Here is an 8,921-nt window from a genome sequence, read left to right as displayed (position 1 = left end):
GGGCCAGGAGTCAGTTTCACCGGCTGAACAGCAGCCTGAAGGGGGAGAAGGCAGAGTGACCCCACCTGCAGCCGATCAGGACATAGAGGAGAAGGTGCTGATGAGAACCAGCTGGCTTCAGCCTTCTTATGCCTTCCAGCAGCAGTCAGTGCTGGTAACAATGCTTGCAGTTCCTGGTCCTACCTTACTGCTGCCTGCTTGTCTTCATCCTTGACCATCAAATTCCCTGACTCCTGGACTGTTTAACCACGTGGATTGCTGTTAATCCAACCCTAGGACTAGACCTGACTTTGGATGCCGACTCTGCCCCCAGACAAATACACCTTGGAGACAGCTCTGGTTGGCTGGCCTCCCACTCATTCCATTGAGCTTTGTACATTGCTGCTCATCAACGAGACTATGACAAAAGCTGAAAAGTCCTAGTTCAAGACAGAGATCTACCTGACACCCTTGATTTCCTACCACATTTCCAGCGTGATGACACCTCTTAGCAGGAACACAGCTCACCAGACAGAAGGGAGCACCCAACTCCTGGCTCAAAGCCATCCAGGTGAGAATCTCAGCTGATATTCATGATGTTGGTCTACCCCCTTGCTGACCTTTTGAACTGTAAGTGCTCCAGCTTCCCAAAGGAAGGCATGCAAAGCCCAAGGGGATGTTTTCAAAGCAATGCCCAGGGTTGTAGGCACGTGACTCAGGTTGTTAAGACCTCTGCGATGCTTTGAAAACTTATCCTCATATGTCAATTCTCCTTTCTGGCAAAAGAATGAAAAACAGACCTTCAAGGCTGATCTTTTCGGGTTTTTTAAATGGAAAGCACTCAGTATAATATGCTAATAAATCAACTACCTAACATGCTTGGCCTTTCCTTCCCCGATCATACATTTTATCATTGACTTTGATTTTACAAAGAATTATGGAAACCTGCACTTTCTACTGACACCAGATGCCTGTAGGGAGTCCCTGGAGTGTGCAGGACTAGATTTCGACTTTTGTGTAAAAGGAAGAATTAAGATTTCAGAGTTTCAGTACATCATGTACTACCATGAGCTGAATCTATTATTCTGAATATATCCCATTATTTTTATGTTTGGAATACAAGTGTGTTCATCTACAATTCCTATATTTTTGCTATTTGTGCAGCTCCCAATCTTCAGCATTTCCACTGAGTATCTATAGTTCTAGGGACTTGGGAGCAAAGGGATATGCTTTGTGTCTTTATGGCATTTGCTCCCTTGCTGATGCCCAGTTAGAATCCTGCCTGTAGCTTTCTATGGTCTTGTTTTCATCCATTGAACCACAGTGTTTCACCAGCATTTTGTTTGTTTTTCTGCCAGACAAATGCCATAATTCCACTATGCTGGAATGGGATTTAGTAGTGATCGTGTCCTTTGGCAGCTGATTCAATATAAGCATTGTTCACCTTTGATTAATTTCTAAGTTATTTTCATTTCTCTTGATTTCAAGAACTATTTGTACATGCCCCATAGCTTCAGATAGATTATAGCTGGAAATAAACAAGTAACAAATTGAACTTTGTCTAAATGATGTCGTTTTTATGGAGAACAAGGCCCTCAATGGTTATTAGCCATGACAGTTATTTGTTGTTGTTTAGTCGTTTAGTCGTGTCTGACTCTTTGTGACCCCATGGACCAGAGCATGCCAGGCACTCCTGTCTTCCACTGCCTCCTGAAGTTTGGTCCAACTCATGTTCGTAGCTTCGAGAACGCCGTCCAACCATCTCGTCCTCTGTCGTCCCCTTCTCCTTGTGCCCTCCATCTTTCCCAGCATCAGGGTCTTTTCCAGGGAGTCTTCTCTTCTCATGAGGTGGCCAAAGTATTGGAGCCTCAGCTTCAGAATCTGTCCTTCCAGTGAGCACTCAGGGCTGATTTCCTTCAGAATGGATAGGTTTGATATTCTTGCAGTCCATGGGACCCTCAAGAGTCTCCTCCAGCACCATAATTCAAAGGCATCAATTCTTCAGCGATCAGCCTTCTTTATGGTCCAGCTCTCACTTCCATACATCACTACTGGGAAAACCATAGCTATACGGACCTTTGTCGGCAAGGTGATGTCTCTGCTTTTTAAGATGCTGTCTAGGTTTGTCATTGCTTTTCTCCCAAGAAGCAGCCGTCTTTTAATTTCGTGACTGCTGTCACCATCTGCAGTGATCAAGGAGCCCAAGAAAGTAAAATCTCTCACTACCTCCATTTCTTCCCCTTCTATTTGCCAGGAGGTGATGGGACCAGTGGCCATGATCTTGGTTTTTTTTTATGTTGAGCTTCAGACAATATTTTATGCTCTCCTCTTTCACCCTCATTAAAAGGTTCTTTAATTCCTCCTCACATTCTGCCATCAATGACAGTTATACACTACCTCCAATGACAGAGGCAGTATGCCTCTAAAATGGCAGTTGCTGGGAATAAAAAAAGGGGGACAGTATTATTGCGCTCAAGTTCTGCTTCTGGGCTTCTCACAGGCATCTGCTTGGTCACTGTGAGAACAGGATGCTGGGCTGGATGGGCTTTTGGACTGACCCCACAGAGCTGCTCTTATGTTCTTAAAGAGGTAACTAACTTAAGCTTTAAGGGAGAGAGCTCAGTATGTGACACATCTGTATGAAAGCTGCTGAAGGAAATGTAACAAGCAACAACACAGAAGTTATAAGCCAATAGAAACTATGATGTTCATTACTGATGCAAAGATTTCCTTGGAAAGAGCATTATGCTTGGATAAAATTGGTCAACATCTATGCGAGATGGCCAAATGTCAAATTGACCTTATCTTGATGCAAGTCTGTAAATAGCATGTCACTTTGAGTCATTTTTTGTGTAAAGCAAAGTAGTAGTAGTAGTAGTAATTAATAATAATGCTACAAAAGTTGGGAGCCACCCCCACTCTCTGCCAAGTGGTAGTCATCTTTTGGCTCCCCACTCTCTGTCCAGGCACAAGATTCCTCTTAGATGGTCTATCAACACTTTTTGTCGTGATAATACCTCTATCCCAGGTGAGGCACTGGCTTGGAAAGGAAGCTTAGCCTGTATTTTTCCACTGCCCTGCAATCTTCCCTTCAATATTCCAAATAATTAAAATCCTACCATTTATTTGTATCTAGGGTTCAGGGGAGTTCCCCCAAAGGTATAACCATGGCAATATATACATTAATAGAGGGATAGCTCAGTAGCTAGAGCATGAGACTCATAATCTCAGTGTTGTGGGTTCAAGCCCCACATTGGGCAAAAGATTCCTACATTGCAGGGGGTTAGACTAGATGGCCCTTGTGGTCCCTTCCAACTCTACAATTCTATGATTCTAAGAATGCACCTATTCAATTCAGCTGCAACCTTAACTTCCCCCCTTCCGAAAAAAGGAATGAACATTAGTACAGTCACTGATATGTCTCTAAATCTTAGGGAGAACCTTGTCCCATATTGTGTCCTCATGGCTCTTAAGACGAGCCTTCCTGATAGCACCATCTTTGCACCAGCTAACATCTGGAAAGGCATATAGCAAAGCATTCTCAACAGTGGCCCCAAGGTTGCGGTATTTGCTCCTAGGGAAGATTGCCAGAGCCCAACATTACAAGCTTTTCCCAAACACTATTAAGCATTTTGGCTTTGGAAAGCTTTAAGAGGCCCGTGCAACTGGTTCTGCTGGCGATAAAGCCTTGCAGTTTTCTTTCTGTCTAGCCTGTGGATTATGGCTTGTTGCTCAAAACTCGAAATGTTGTTGTTGTAAACTGATCTGAGTTTTTCCGAAGAGGATAAATGCACCGTAAATCAAAATGGTAAATAACAATCCAGTGCTGATACCTGTTCGAATGGCCTTGCAAGGAAGAGGGATATAAAAAGAACAGTCCTTTTCTGTGCTTCAGAAGTTAAACTACCTGATGTCTTCAAATGCGTTTCCTTTCACAAATTCAGTCAAGACAGAGAGTGTGACGTGGAAGGCTGGCTAATTTGACAGGAGCCCCAAGTGTTAATCTGGAATCCATCATGTAAATGAAAGGGGAGCACAGCTGCTGCCGTATGAGAGACATGTCCCAGGATGTCTTGCTACCAGAAACGTTTTCTTTGAGTAGTTTCTTCTCTGTCATAATAAAATACTTCTCCACCCCAACCTGCTCCAAATATTAGGGCTCCGTTGGTTTTCTAGTAAAAAGGTAATGGTAAAGGACCCCTGCAGATCGTGAAGCTGAGGCTCCAATACTTTGGCCACCTCATGAGAAGAGAAGAATCCTTGGAAAAGACCCTGATGTTGGGAAAGATGGAGGGCACTAGGAGAAGGGGACGACAGAGGACAAGATGGTTGGACAGTGTTCTCGAAGCTACGAACATGAGTTTGACCAAACTGCGGAAGGCAGTGCAAGACAGGAGTGCCTGGCGTGCTATGGTCCATGGGGTCACGAAGAGTCGGACACGACTAAACGACTAAACAACAACAACAAAGGACCCCTGACAGTTAAGTCCAGTCGCGGATGACTCTGGGGTTGTGGCGCTCATCTCGTTTTACAGGCCGAGGGAGCCGGCGTTTGCCCACAGACAGTTTTTCCAGGTCATGTGGCCAGCATGGTGCAACGGAACACCGAAACCAGAGCAGTGCACGGAAACGCCGTTTACCTTCCCGCCAGAGTGGTACCTATTTATCTACTTGCACTTTGACCTGCTTTTGAACTGCTAGGTTGGTAGGAGCTGGGACCGAGCAACGGGCGCTCACTCCGCCGTGGGGATTTGAACCGTTGACCTTCTGACCGGCAAGCCCCAAGAGGCTCAGTGGTTTAAACCACAGCGCCACCCGCGTTTGGGGTTCATGAATAGCTGACTTATAGGATAGAACTTGATGTGATGATGGCAGGTTTGCCTGTTTCAAAACCCATCAGACTAAATTATTAGGTTTCAGGGTGAACAAGCAATTAACTGCCATACTGTAGTTCTTTAAACAACTAAAAACAAAACCAGGAATCTTTACAATATTAATAGTTGCCACAAAAGAAAGGATCCAACCATCTACGCCATGTTGTCATGGCAAGTCTTTGTTGTTGCTGCTGCTGTTTAGTCATTTAGTCGTGTCCGACTCTTCGTGACCCCATGGACCAGAGCACGCCAAGCACACCTGTCTTCCACTGCCTCCCGCAGTTTGGTCAGACACGTTGGTGGCTTCGAGAACACTGTCCAACCATCTCGTCCTCTGTCGTCCCCTTCTCCTTGTGCCCTCCATCTTTCCCAACATCAGGGTCTTTTCCAGGGAGTCTTCTCTTCTCACGAGGTGGCCAAAGTCTAGTCACCCCAAAACTTAAGCCTTGTGCCAACTCAGTAGGATGACCCAACAGGCCTTCAGTAGTGATACCTGTTTGTCCCCCCTCAAATGCTTGCCGGTTGGTCTCCATGCATGAGGGAAACGTGAGGTTGTTTCTCAGTTTCCCAGCAGCTATACCCAGGCTGTGAGCTACAGGTTAAGAGTCTTTATGGATTCACCTTGTGATAAAGGAACACACCATTCCAACACTCTGGCTTGATGTTGTTACTTGATGAGAAGGGGAAACTGGTTCAATCAAGAGCTTTTGATCTTTTATTGGTGGATTTGGATTTTCAAATGGAGGTGTATTTCTAGTTTCTATAGAAGGTATTACTAGCATTTGGAAATGATCATAAATGTGTTGTTTAGTTGATATCATTAAAACATGGATGAGTTGAGTAACTTAATTAAGTTTGCTTGGAAGTCAGCATTAGTAGATTTTGTGTGTGTCTTTGTCCACACACACACACACACACACCAAAATATGATTCCTGCAGATAAAAGTCAGGCAACATAAAATAATTCATACACATGAGGCTGGACTCTTTGTAGCATAGGTTGATCTGAACATTGTTCAGGCATCTGATATTCCAAAAGTAAGGTCTGAATAATGGATGGGAACAAGGAAACTCTTCAAATGGCAACTTTCCACAACTGTATTCAATTTTAGGTAATGGCATTATTTAATTGTATTCCACTTTCTGGTAAATTTTATTTCCAAATTTCATTTTCATATTGTTTCTATTATGTATCCCTAGGGGATGTAACCAAGACAAGTAGTTTCAAAATATTAAGAGACAGAAATTTATTAAAAGAATACGGATGCTGGTCTAAGAACCAAGGTCAGAGAAAGGAGGCCTGAATCAAATCCCAGTACAATTTAACTGAAATGTCCTCATTGATCTAAATGGGCACTGGATCAGGCCCTAAAACTGTGATGGAGCATTAGATCAGTGGTCAGTATCTGTGTCTTCTGGACCAGGGCTAGACAACCACTGTATTTTAGATAGCCAATTTATTCTCCAATCTGGCACTAAGAGCTGTGAAATCGGGTACTAAGAATCTCACATTCACAGCAGCAGCAACAACAGAAAATAACTAAAATAATTGTGGTTTGTAAAAATGATTTTAAGCAATTGTCTTGGCAATTGTCTACCCAACTCTAGACAGTTCAGAGCAAGGCTTGAAACTTTAAGAAGGGAAAGATTGTGTGTGTAGAAGTGCATATCCACAGGTCAATTGTATATGTGATGTGGAACTATCCCAGGAAATTTGCATTGTAGACCAATGGCCACATTGATTTTATCACAGGGTGTCTGCATTGTGTCAGGAGTGATATCAGCAGGCAAATCTCTTCTGTGTGCTTGTTCCTACATGAAAAGGAAGACCCTGCCTTTCCCACTTTCCTTCCACAATCTATATTGAACTTGTGGGACTGCATTTCCAAACAGCACAAGAGGAAAGTTCTCCTCCATTCATTATGGTGTATGATGTGCTAGATCATGGTTTGTACAGTAAGAGGAAACCTGCTAGTGCTTTCTAGGTATATTAGCTCAAGCCTCTCAGGTTCCATTTAGAACAGGGATGAAGAACCAACTCCCTTCAGGTCTAAGCAACATGGCCAGTGGTCAGAGACGGCCAAAGAACATCTGGAAGGCTACAAGATCCCAGTCCCTAACTTAGAACCCCAAACTCTATATCGAAGTGCATAAGCAGCTGGCTCACGAAAGCTCCTGCTATGACTCATCCTCTATTGTCCTTAATTACTTAAAATCATTCTTTGCACTGTGTATGACCCCTCCTGGAAGGAAACAATCAAAGCTTCCTCAGTTCATGGAGCTAAGTAGTCACCTCCCTAGGTATGGCTATTTAATCTTTGCTATTTCAACTGTTCCGTAAGACCCATTCTCACCTGAATCAATCAGTTGCGATCGGTTCAAGATGTAACTGTAAACAGGCTTTGTTCTCTGTAAGCAACTGCAAAAAACAAAACAAAAAACTATGTTAAGTCTTCGGGTTGCAAACCTGTATTTAAACTTGGAAAACCAAAGTGCTTTTCTTTTCCACAGAGGCTACGCACTCTGCTACTCCCCTAGCCAAGACATCCTACCTTGCCCAGAATGCAGGTAATAAACTAATGGCCGGCAGAAAGCTCTCTGTGGCCCCCTGTTCTCATCTACCTGGGCTCTTTTTTATATATATAAACTTTATTAAGATTCGAATTAAAACATACATCAAATTTAAATCATAACACAATACTAATAATATATACAACATTCAACTATAAATTCCAAATCAAATATCACGTATAACATATCAATATCTCCAATTTGTGACTTTCCCTTGTCTGTACCTCAGTTACCTCAATTTCTTTCTAGATACTGCTTCCCTTTACATACCATGTCCACCTTTCTTTTTACTTCCTATACATCTTATTTTCAGTGCCGATCATTAGAAGTGGATCCAGGGTTTTATTGCAGGGCATTGTGATTTCATGTAATTTCCAAATTTTTCCAAATTTTGCTCTAATTTTTGCTTGTTACATCCTCTTATTACATTTGTCAATCTTGCTAGATCCATAAATCCAAATAATTTTTCCTGTCATTCATTTATTTCTGGTACATCTTGTTTTTTCCAATATGATGCAATTAGTAATCTCATCTACCTGGGCTCTTGATCTTCGATTATCCATTCCCTATTCCTCTGAGGTGCTCTTGCACTGAGGGACTTCTCCTTGCCCCCATGGCAGGTGTGTTATGGGGTCCCACAAGGTTCCATCTTGTTCCCCATGCTATTCAACACTGGGGGAGAGAAATGGAGGCTTTGGAGTGAAGATGATACCCAACTCTGTTCCTTCTTGTCACTTGAATCAAGTGAAGCTGTGCACAGGGCTATCTTAAGCATATATGGCGCCGGGGTGCAAAGATCCGCCCAGCACCCCCGCTCAGTTGCCCAGTCCCAGGCGTGCAGGAGGGTGGAGCCGCCCGCCCACCTCAGCGTCTCACTGGCTCAGTCGCCCCCCAACTCTCAGTGTAGAGCCGCCCACAACAGAAGAGCCTGCTGCAGCGCTCCAACCAATGGGTGGGCTCTTTCCCAGACTCAACTCTCGGGCCCCGGACTCTTGGCATGGTGCCCCTGAGAGCCCGGCGCCCGGATGCCCCGCACCCCTAGCGCCTATGGGTAAGATGGCCCTGGCTGTGCAGGGGCTGGATCTTTGTCTAGAGGCAGTAATGGGCTAAACGAGGCCCACTGAGGCTGAATCCCAACAAGACCCAGAGATTGCTGGTCTTTATTTGTCTGTTCAGGATGGGGTGCACTCCCTTTCAAAGGAACATGTGCATAGTCTGGGGGGATTCACCTAGCTCTGTTACTGAAGGCCAAAGTAGCATCAGTTGTACTGAGTGCTTATTTCCAGCTCCAGCTGGTTTTCCAGGTAGTCCCTATAATTCCTAGACAGAGATGGAAGGAGAAGATCCAATCTGATACCCTCACTGAATCAATGAGGGATGCCCTTTGGGCCAATGTATCTCTGGGCCAAGGAGACTTGAGCCCAGGCATCTGCATTAAATGCAAAGCTCAGTAGGAGAGCAACTGCAGAAGCCCTCAAGGTTTAGACTTCAGTGCCT

The sequence above is a fragment of the Zootoca vivipara genome, chromosome 11 (assembly GCF_965207765.1).
Source record: "Zootoca vivipara chromosome 11, rZooViv2.hap1.1, whole genome shotgun sequence".
NCBI classification, from domain to species: domain Eukaryota; kingdom Metazoa; phylum Chordata; class Lepidosauria; order Squamata; family Lacertidae; genus Zootoca; species Zootoca vivipara.
This window is presented reverse-complemented; position numbering follows the sequence as displayed.